The sequence below is a fragment of the Lucilia sericata genome, unplaced genomic scaffold, assembly GCF_015586225.1.
Source record: "Lucilia sericata isolate MDLA Ls3-8-SP2 unplaced genomic scaffold, ASM1558622v1 Contig001614F_arrow, whole genome shotgun sequence".
Lineage (NCBI taxonomy): Eukaryota > Metazoa > Arthropoda > Insecta > Diptera > Calliphoridae > Lucilia > Lucilia sericata.
This window is the reverse complement of record NW_023995530.1, coordinates 43,283-55,360: the sequence shown is the minus strand read 5'-3', so window position 1 is coordinate 55,360 and position 12,078 is coordinate 43,283.

Genomic DNA, 12,078 nt, shown 5'->3' with positions numbered 1-12,078 from the left:
GGTTTTCAATTAATTCTCAACCTCATTTACTAATTTTATGCGGTTTTTTAACTTGGTGACCCAATTTCATTAACAAATTAACCAAAACTTTTGCAATTTTATCGATTTTATTTTTAATTTGATTTGTTGTTTGTTATTTAATCAAAATATTATATGCAATCAACTAATTGCAATAAATGATTAAATAAATACGTGTTTAAAATGTGTAAATTAAATGGTATTTATTTGTTACGATGGATAAATGTGAATGCTTGGGAGTTTACTATAAAGGGAAACGTTTATGATTTGCAGGAGCTTCTACCAATTAATCGGAGAGACAAAATATTCCGCGATCAATTGTTGTCTCCTTCAATGCGTGGCCAGAAGGAACTCAAAATACAGCATATGTATACAGAATTTTCAATGAAAATATTGTGAAGGAATGTTCTTTTTATAGAAAAATTTCGATTACATTTTCTCTTTATAGAAAATTTTCGATAAAATTTTCTCTTTATAGAAAATATTCGATAAAATTTTCTCTTTATAGAAAATATTCGATAAAATTTTCTCTTTATAGAAAATATTCGATAAAATTTTCTCTTTATATAAAATATTAGATAAAATTTTCTCTTTTAGAAAATTTTCGATAAAATTTTCTCTTTTAGAAAATTTTCGATAAAATTTTCTCTTTTAGAAAATGTTATTTTATTTAATCAATAAATAAGTTTAAAATAAAAAAAACAATGTTCACCATTAACAAAATAATATTTTATACCATTAATATTCGAGATATTCCTAAAAACCGAAAAAAATTGACCGGTGTTGATGACCTTAATCCCTTAGAATAGACGTTAAGGACACTTTTTTTCAACAAAAAAAACTTTTTTTCATAAAAATAAAAAGTTTTCTTCAAAAAATATATGGCAACACTGCTTCTTAGAAAATTTTCGATTAAATTTTCTCTTCTTAGAAAATTTTCGATGAAATTTTCTCTTCTTAGAAAATTTTCGATGAAATTTTTTGTTAGAAAATTTTCGATGAAATTTTCTCTTAGAAAATTTTCGATGAAATTTTCTCTTAGAAAATTTTCGATGCAATTTTCTCTTCTTAGAAAATTTTCGATGCAATTTTCTCTTCTTAGAAAATTTTCGATGAAATTTTCTCTTAGAAAATTTTCGATGCAATTTTCTCTTAGAAAATTTTCGATGAAATTTTCTCTTAGAAAATTTTCGATGAAATTTTCTCTTAGAAAATTTTCGATGCAATTTTCTCTTAGAAAATTTTCGATGCAATTTTCTCTTAGAATATTTTCGATGAAATTTTCTTTTAGAAAATTTTTGATGAAATTTTCTCTTAGAAAATTTTTGATGAAATTTTCTCATTATAGAAAATTTTTGATGAAATTTTCTCATTATAGAAAATTTTTGATGAAATTTTCTCATTATAGAAAATTTGTGACGAAATTTTCTCATTATAGAAAATTTGTGACGAAATTTTCTCATTATAGAAAATTTGTGACGTAATTTTCTCATTATAGAAAATTTTTGATAAAAACTTCTCTTTATAAAAAATTTTCGATAAAAACTTCTCTCTTTAGAAAATTTTCGAAAAAATCAGCTCTTTATAGACAATTTTCGATAAAATCTTTTCTTTGTGGAAAGCTTTAGATAAAATCTTATCTTCTCCTTATAGATAATTTTCGATATAAACTTTTTTTTATAAAAAATTTTCGATGAAATCTTCTCTTTATAGAAAATTTTCGATAATATGTCCTCTTTATAGTAAATTTTCATTATAATTTTCTTTTAATAGAAAATTTTCGATAAAACTTTCTTTTAATTGAATTTTTCGATAATAATTAATTTTTATAGAAAAAAATCTTTCTTGAAACTCATAATAATAAGAAAAGATGCTTATTTTTATTTGTTTGCAAACGTAGCGTATGATTAATATTTATTTGATACCAATAATAAATTAATATACGTCATATTTGAACATGAAGGAATTTTTTAATTGAAATTTAAAATATTATTTTAAATTTAAATTACTAAAACCTGTGCTCCCTGGTATAAATTTATTAAATTTAAATTAATTTTTGAGAATTTTATAATATAAATTTCGATTTAATTTAATTTAATTTAAAGTAACAATGAAATAGCAGTTAGTATATATGTATGTACATATTACATATTTTTTATTATAAATAAATTATTTATTTATGCGACAATACAATTACTGACCCAGAAATATAATTTAGCATAAGAGAAAATTGAAAAAAAAACAACGCAAACCTTTACACAAATTATTTATGTTATAAATTTTATAATAATTTTTGTCATAACATTTTGTTTGTTGTTGCTGCTGCTGTTGTTGTAGTTGTTCTTGTTGTTGTCATTGTTATAGCTAAATTATGACATATTCATTCTATCATAAAATATTTTTTCCATGTTCAGATATATATATTTTTGCTTTGTGGTGTATTACAGATTGTTAAAGCTACAGATACAGATACGGCACCTATATTTTTTCTCATATTTATGTATAAACACATACATTTATATGTATATATGTATATCTATACATATGCAGATATTTATTTAATATAGGTTAAGTGCTATTGTTGTTGTCATTGTAGTTGTTGTTTATTATTTATAGTTTTGTAAAATCACTATTGTTATACATTCATATTTCATACTTTTCGTGCTATACATATGTGGTTTGGAAAATAGGGGTGATGGCATTAATAAATCCGTATTCTTTTATAAAGTTCTCGGAAGTCAGAGTGTGGAAAATAGTTATACGAAGAACTCATCCAATTGAATCCATGAAACTTTAAGTGAATGAATCAATTGTATAACTATATTTTTTTAAACACCTCTAATTATTTTATCACATATGTACTTATTTGTTGTAGTTTTGGTTGAAACACAAGTACTTGTGTTATACAGGTTTACGCTGTGAGTACTCTCACTCACTCACCTTTATAAAAATGTATATGTATGTATTTGTAAACCGTTTTTTCTTCTATTCGTACTGCTTGTTGTTGCATCATAAGTCCTGTTGTCCTGTTAAATACGACAAAACATATACAAATGAATTTATGTACAAGTATTCCTAAACAGAGAGATTGTGATTTGCGACTACAAAGTTAATGCAGTATTTATGTTAAAATTATCAGGTGATGAACTCATGACGTGTCCATTCGCTTGTCTGTGCATTTAATCTAATATACATATATTTGTAATCGCAAGTAATTCGCTTCATCGCTTCACTATAATATAGTGGGGAGGGTATTATCCGTTTGTGCTGATGTTTGTAACATCAAAAAATATTGGTCCTGCACCCACCTTAAAGTATACCAATCGGCTCAGAATCACTTTCTGAGTCGATTAAGCTATGTCCGACGCTACAGGTCGCAATTTTTAAGATAATTTTATGAAATTTAGCACATCCTCTTCTTTTGACCGAAGGACGAAATCGGTCATTTATTTCGACTAGCCCCCATACAACCGTGTCCCCCAAATACGGCTTTTGAGCTTATAGTAATGTTAATTATTGTACAATCTCTAAAAAATCGACAAATATTAGTTTTATATAAGTTTAAGCTGATTTTCGTAATGATAGAGCCTCATTTGACCCTAGCTCCCATACAAAGTCCCCTTCAGAAAATGACTTGAAGGAGGAAATTCACCCTTAAACACTACTATTGAAATTCAGCATAAATAACTCTAATGTCATCGTAAATTGCTCTACCAAAATTTATACGGATATATTTACCTTTGCCCCCATATAACCCCTCTATCAGAAAATCACTTTTTTTTTGGTAACAAATTGTTAAAATATTTCGGAATTAAGGAAAAATGCTTTAGTACTACAAAAATAATAAACATTTTTTAAATACTCTCTAGTGTGGGGTATCATATTTTTAAATACTCTCTGGTTTTGGGTATCAAATGGTCGGCCATGCCCGACTATACATTCTTACTTCCTATATCCTTTACCTTCGTGAGAAGGGTATATATATTGTCATTCCGTTTGTAATTTCTACAATATAATTTTCCGACCCTATAAAGTATATATATTCTGGGTCCTTATAGATAGCGGATTCGATTAACACATGTTCGTCTGTCTGTCCATCTGTCTGTCCGTCTGTCTGTCTGTCTATGTGTTGACATCAATTTCCTGAAGACCTCAGATATCAGTGGTCAATAATTCTATCTGACAAACCTTTTTAAAATACTGATTTGCACAATAATGTTAATTTTTCGTGCAATATATATTTCTCATACTGTAGATAAAAATAGTGGTCGTGTTTTCTTTTGAGCTTCACAAAAGGTAAAACATTTATATACATTTTTTTTATTCTTTTATCATATTTTAAACTGGAGTAATGTTCGTATAGTTGGTATCAGAATTTTTTTTTTCATAACTTGGTTCTGCCGCATAAATGTACATTATTGTGGTTGTTGTTTTTTTCTTTTTCTCGTTATTGTTGTGTTGCAGGACACACAAACTGAAAAAAAGAACGAATTCATTGTTGTCAGCTTAGTTTATGACTTTATTTTGTCGGTTTTATTAAATGTAATGGCTGGTTGGTTTATATCTTCATTTTTTATTTTATTTTTTATGTTAAAACTTAAAAATGGTTTTTTAAAAACGAAGTTATGTTCTCGTTTTTTATACCCTACACCACTTTAGTGGGGAGGGTATATTGGATTTGTGCTGATGTTTGTAACATACAAAAATATTCGTCCTAGACCCACCTTAAAGTATACCAGAATCGTTAGAATCGTTTTCTGAGTCGATTAAGCTATGTCCGTCCGTCTGGCTGGCTGGCTGTCCATGTAAACCTTGTGCGCAAGGTACAGGTCGCAATTTTCAAGATAATTGGATGAAATTTGGCAGGCACGTTTTATTTGACCCAAGGACCTATTGAAAATGGTTAAAACCTCATAGACATTAACCCCCCGAAAAGGGCTTCTGAGCTCATAATTATGTTAAATATACAGATATATCGATAAATTACGGCACAACTAAGTTTTATAGAAGTCTTGATGACCCTGCCAAATTTCATAAAGATCGGGCGCCATTTGACCCTAGCTCCCATACAAAGTCCCCTTCAGAAAATTACTTGAATGTCCCAAATTAACTTATAAACACAAATATCGCGATGAAATTCACCACAATAAAATATTATGTACATATAAATATATTCGCAAAATTTTATCGGGCTTGGTCCATATTTGCCTATAGCCCCCATATAAAGCCTCTTTCAGAAAATTAGTTTTTCATCCATAAATTGCTTAAATGTATCGGAACAAGGGAATATTGAAGATAAATGTTTTATTATGAAAAATAAATCACATTTAATATTCATAACTGGTGTAGGGTAGCATATGGTCGGCCACGCCCGACTATACTTTCTTACTTGTTTTTTTTTTTTTGTTTTATGACCAGACAATTGTACATTATTTAGTGTTTGTTTGTAATTCTTAAATCGATTTACAGCAATAAGAGAGTTTCTTAATTGTGTGTTAAGTGGTGGAATAGAAATGATTTTGAAAATTATGTATATGAGGTTATAATTGTTGAAAGTTATTATATAGGTTATGGTGGGTTTTATAGGGGTTATGGTGAAGTTTGGAAAAATAAATTTTTCCCAGAACGGAAAAATTCTTCTTTATTTAAAAGATTGTATACGTAAATTTTACAGAAAATTAATTTTTAATTTATAAAAAAATTTTGATAACTGTTCGATAAATTTTCTGTTTTTAGAAAAATCTCAATAAAATGATTGTTTATATAAAATTTTCAATTATATTTTTAGAAAATTTTCGATTTTTTTTTTTGTTTTTTTTTTTTGTAATTTGTTTTAAATCGTTAAGTTTTTAAACTTTTTTGTTAAATATTTTTAAAGATTCCTTAAAAAATCTCCATTATTCTTCAACAACTTGGTAATTTCTTTATCCTAAACCAGGGGTCGGCAAACTTTTGAGTCGGAAGAGCCAAAATTTACAGTTTACAAAACATATGTTTTAAAAGAGTCACAAAATTTTTGTTTATTAAAACTTTAAAAATTTTCATATGAAATCCAAAAAGCCCTAAGTTACAAAAAAATCAAAATCGACTTTTTGATTGATTATGACGCACCGTATCAAAATACATGTTCCTACTAAATTTTACACTCCTATAATTAAAATCAGCGTCCCTATCAAAGAAATTCTAAAAGGTTATGTTCTAAAATTACCTTAAAATTCATGAAAATTTTAAATTTTTAACTTCGAAACTGTGAAATGTTATAAATTGGCATCAAATAAAACTAAAATGGCACTAGAGTGTCCTTGTAATATAGAGATTATTTTAACAGTTTTAGATTTTTTTCAAAGAAAAATTCCAATTTCCGAAAATCTTTATGAAAACAAAGAAGCCTTATGACTTCCATGTTTCGGCCTATTTGACCAACAAACCCCGATTTGAATTTAGTTGAAATACTTTATGAATTCACTTCAAAAACATAAATTTTGATTTAATTATCTACAGGACATTCTGCAAGGAATCTTATAGATTTTTGACTACAAATACTTTTTGAATTTTTATGTGTCATTCGAATACATTTTTTAAAATATAGAAGTTTATTAGAGTAGGGCGACAGTGTTATAATTTAAAAGGCTTTTCGAAGTATATCAGGAAATGTAAAAATAACGAAAATTTATGATGCAGCTAATACAGCATAAAGTAATATATTAATTTGGCGGCAATCAAGATAAAGTTTTTTTATGCATACAGAAATTATATTGTGATGTATTGCGGACATCGAACCATATTTTACCAACCCCAATATAAGGTCCTTTTCAGAAAATGACTAACGATCATAATTGGCTTAACAGTAGCAATATTTCAACGAAATTCAAAATAAACAACTTTTATAAGAACCAATATCTATCTTCCAAATTTGATTTAAACGCTCATAACTGTCTTAATAATGGCTGTATTATGACGAAATTCAACACAAACAAGAAGAAAAATCTCTTTACCAAATTTGGTGACTATCGACTCATAATTGATCCTACCACCATATAAGATCACCACTAGAAAATTACCCTATCGCTCTTAAGTGACTTAATAATATCAGTAAGCGACGAAATTTGACACAAACAAGTTTTATGAGAACAAAATTTCTCGACCAAATTTTAAGAGGATCCGAACATAATTGACAAATCCCGTTTTATAAGGTCTACTTCGGAAAATGACTCTAACGCTCATAACTGATTTAATAATACATATTAGTATAGCGACGCAATTCGACACAAACAAGTATTATAGGAAGAAAAATCTCTCTCCAAAATTGTTTAATGATCAGTTCATTGTTGACCATACCCGCATATAAATTCTTCTTCAGAAAATGACTTTTACGCTCATAACAATCTTAATAATACCAGCATAGTTGTGAAATTCATCATAAACAAATTTATAGAAACAAAAATATCTGTACCAAATTTAATAAGATGGGTTCCGAATTGATACTACCAACCAACACCCAATATTGAAGTTTTCAAATAGACCAAGTTTTTAGTATTTAACTGTATCCAAACTCTCCACATTATTAATTAATTAATTAATTACGATACTTTCAATTTCCAAAAAATATGTTTTAATTCGAAAAACATGAAATTTTCGAAATGTACGATCATGATTTACATCTTATCTAATGGCACTTCGTAGGAGCGCTCATGATGCCCCATTCGTTTATAGTGAACTTTTCAATTAAAAATTTAAAGAATTAAACATTTTCTTACAATACTAACTTATACATGGAACAAATTCAGTGGGAGAGATAGGTTTTAGAAAGTTTCACAAACGACTCTAAACATTCATTTGTTAGTTGGCTTTTTACCTAACTCTATCAATTGGCTTTTAAACTTTGACTATTTTCCATAACCAAAGCTTTACTTTTTAAATTGATCAACTGCATTTCTAGAGATCCAATACCAATTCCAAATGGCACAATGGTAAATAAAAGCAAGGAAATGACTGAAAACTAATTATTTTGATTTCGTTCTTTCTCGCCCAAAAATAATTTGCTTTATTTTGCTTACGTACAAAACGATTAAACAAAGATGAAAAGTTGTGTATATTGTAGAAACGTTTGCGAATTGTTTTGTTAGTTTTAACAAACACTGCTCGTTAATCGATTCAGAAAGATTTTAAAATATATAAATATTTGTATATAAAATAAGAAAGTGTTTATAAAACTAAAGAGCCACAGCTCCACATCCAAAGAGCCGCATTTGGCTCGCGAGCCGTAGTTTGCCGACCCCTGTCCTAAACGAATGTCTTTACTACCATTTTCATTTTGAAACAAGGCACTCACATTTGCTATTTTACCATTTTCTACTAAACGTTTGTTATCAAAATGTTATGGCATTGATCCAAAACATATTTACATGTCATGTTAAAAATGGATAAAATGGCACTAGCCAAAAACAACCATAAAAATTCCTATGATATAAACTAGAAAACTACAATCTCTACCGACAGCCATTCCAAACTATCAGAATATATTCCTGTTTAAAAATAAACGACTACAATGATGAACAAAAATCTAAATAGAAACAAAAATGGTTTGTTAAAGTGAGAAATAGTGCACAAAGAAAAAAAAAAAAAAAAAGGATATTATAGGAAAAAAAGGAGAAAAAAATGAACTCAAAATAGCAGCAAACAAACTGCAAAAGAGTCAAAAAAGGAAACGTAACGAGCAACGAGTGAATGACAAAAGTACACAGAAGACTTACATTCAAATCTGAGTTGTGACACACAAAAGCATCGTTAAGTCAGCATTTTATGTGTTTGGGTGAGTTCATGTGTGTTGAAGTGGATTTGTTAGGGAGTACGGTTCGGTTCTATTAACTTTGTTAACAACTGTCTGAGAGAAGAATTCGATCAATGAATGTTAATTTGAACAACTTTCATCATATAGAAGCCACGTCCTTATGTACATATCATGTACATGTCAAAAAGGGCATGATCAAAAATCTTTAATTAACCGATCTGCCATTACTTACTTAAAGGTCATTTAATAGATAAACAACTGTAAAGGAGCTCAAAAATTACTCTCCCTAATAGTTGTGTTCTACTGCTATTTGTTATTGTATGCCAAACTAAGAGAACACTATTTCAATAGATGTTGTCTTTGTAAAAGTATTTGTGTACACACACATAAAATCACATACATAAACGAGTTGTATTAACTTAAAATACACACATATTTTACATACTCCATGACTGTATAGTCCTTTATACTGTATATTCCTTTATATAAATACTCATATACAAATCCTGCAGTTCGCGCTAGCGGTAATGAACTAGATACTTGGATCTAACTTCGACGAATGCTTGACAGTGGCAAAGAAAGTCCTTCAGAGTTTCACTGTCCTCTCCACATGCTCTACATTCGTGTGGTTCTACCCACCGTTTCATTATTCCAAGAGGCCTTATGGAATTCTCTCACCCATATTTATACCCTACACCACTATAGTGGGAAGGGTATTATGCGTTTGTGCTGATGCTTGTAACGCATTAAAATATTAGTACTATACCCACCTTAAAGTATACCGATCGATTTAACGATGTCCGTCCGTCCGTGTGTCCATGTAACGTTGTTATCAAAGTACAGGTCGTAATTTTCAAGATAATTTGATGAAATTTGGAATACACGTTTGTTTTGACCCAAGGACGAAGCCTATTGGTGGTTAAAATGGTTAAAATTGGTCCATTATTTCACCTAGCCCCGATACAATTGAACCCCCCGAAAAGGGCTTTTGAGCTCATAATTATGTATAATATAAATGTATCTCGATGAAGGTTCGCACAACTAAGTTTTATACAAGCCTTGATGGTCTTGCCGAATTTCGAAATTATCGGACCACACAAAGCCCCCTTCAGAAAGTGACTTGAATATCCGCAATTCATTTATTAGCACTGTTATTATAATGAAATTTAGCACAGACAAATATTATATATATTATATATAAATATTATATAAATGCAAATCTATCCAGCCCATTTTATCGGGATCGGTCCACATTTGCTCCTATCCCCCATATAAAGCCTCTTATAGAAAATAAGTTTTTCGTCAATAAATTGCTTAAATAAATCGGAATCAAGGTAATATTCAAGATAAATGCTTTATTATGAAAAATAAATCACATTAAATATTCATAACTGGTGTAGGGTATCATATAGTCGGCTAAGCCCGACTATACTTTCTTGTTTTACTTAAGCTTTTGTTGCGTCGAATGGTTTTGCGTTCGTCGGGTTAACTACCTCGAGCTCCTTTCTCTTTATATTGCATTCGCCCTTTTGTTGCCGACTACTCCCGAGTGACCTGGTACCCATATGATGTAAACCTTACCTCTGGGAGAGTATTCAGTTAAAGCTTTCTTACAATCCAATATGGTCTTAGATTTAATTCTATCACAGACAGATTTCAGTCCTCGCCTGGTTAATATTGAGGCCTATCGGTTGAGGCCAGCTCAAGGCCGTATTCAGAGCATCCTCAGCTCTTCTACACAAATAATTTGGACCAACAACTTTACTTACCGGGTAAGCAGGCACTTAGTTTTAGGTTCAATAACTTCTTTTTTTCGACGTTGTTGTTTTATGGTGATTTTGAACATATTTTTTTTTTTACAAAAAATATAAATCAATGTAATTTTTAAAAAATAATTGGTGTCCATCAAATTAACCCCAAAATTGGCAAATAAAGATCTTGCTGGGTACCAATTCTGCTAAATGAAATAGTGTGGTAGATAATGATCATGCATTACTAAGCAATATATGAAATAAATACTAAATGTTACTAAAAATTTAAGATATATTATATAAACTAGTAATTCGACACTCAAGAGAAATAATGTATAAAAGTAATACATTGACGTCGTTTAGAACTACTGGATACTTTAACAGAATCAAACATATTTACACTCTGACTTAATATTTAAGTTCAGTGTGGTAATGAATATGAGTTTTATTAAACATTCATACATATACGTATGCATTAACCAACACATACAAATAACTGCAAATTTACGAGGGCAGTATGAGTAATCTTAAATTTTATCAATGAAAGCATTATTTAGAGATTAACAACCAATTATAGGTTAGGTTTTAGACGAAAATTTTAATTCTCATTTAAATCTTAACAAAAAGAAGCATCGCATGCTAATTTTAACTTAATTGCTCTCAATTTTGACCGAAAACATATCATAACATTAAATTTTTTGCCAAAATGTTCTGAAATCCAGGACAAAGAGAGAAAAAAAATATACACACCTGGTACCAAGTTGACACCAACTTCTTCAATAACAAGTATATACATACATACAACAACTACATGTAATGTTGACCACGCAACGTTGTCAACATTGCAACAATTTGTTGTCGCAATCAAAATTTTATGCACATCCGTTGTCTAAAAGTTAACAAACGTGGTAAGTTAACAAACTTTTAGACAACTCTGTGTACAAATCGAGCTTAAATCAATCCCATTTTAGGATTAATTAAATCTGTAAAATTTTTTTAATCAATATTATTTTTATCTCAAATCAAATATGCTTTTGAGCAAGTCAAATAAAAATTTCTCAAAAAAGGAGATTGAAAGATCACTTTGATCTAAATTAGACTAAAAACGCTCGGGATTGATTTGAGTATGGATTACTCAATAATTTGTTTGAGTGTTGATACCAAAAACTAGAAAAGATCATGATTTGTAGTCTTTTTTATCTGTCAAAATAAAATCAAAATGGACGTGGCTTAAAATCAGGTATGAACAATTCTTTTATATAAGTATATTAAATTGAATTGATCCCTAATTGACCCAAGCCCCTACATAAAGACATTACATTATAGAAATCATTTTCTTAAAATTAAATTTTTAAGACACTTATAGGCCCATCCTCGTTTGTTATATACATACATATCAACGAGTTATTTAAGTATTCATTTGCGTATGTGTGTATACTTTATATTTAGTACTCAAGTACTTAAGTGCTAAAGTAAAAGTAAGAAGTATGTATGTACTTTTATACGAGAATAGTACGA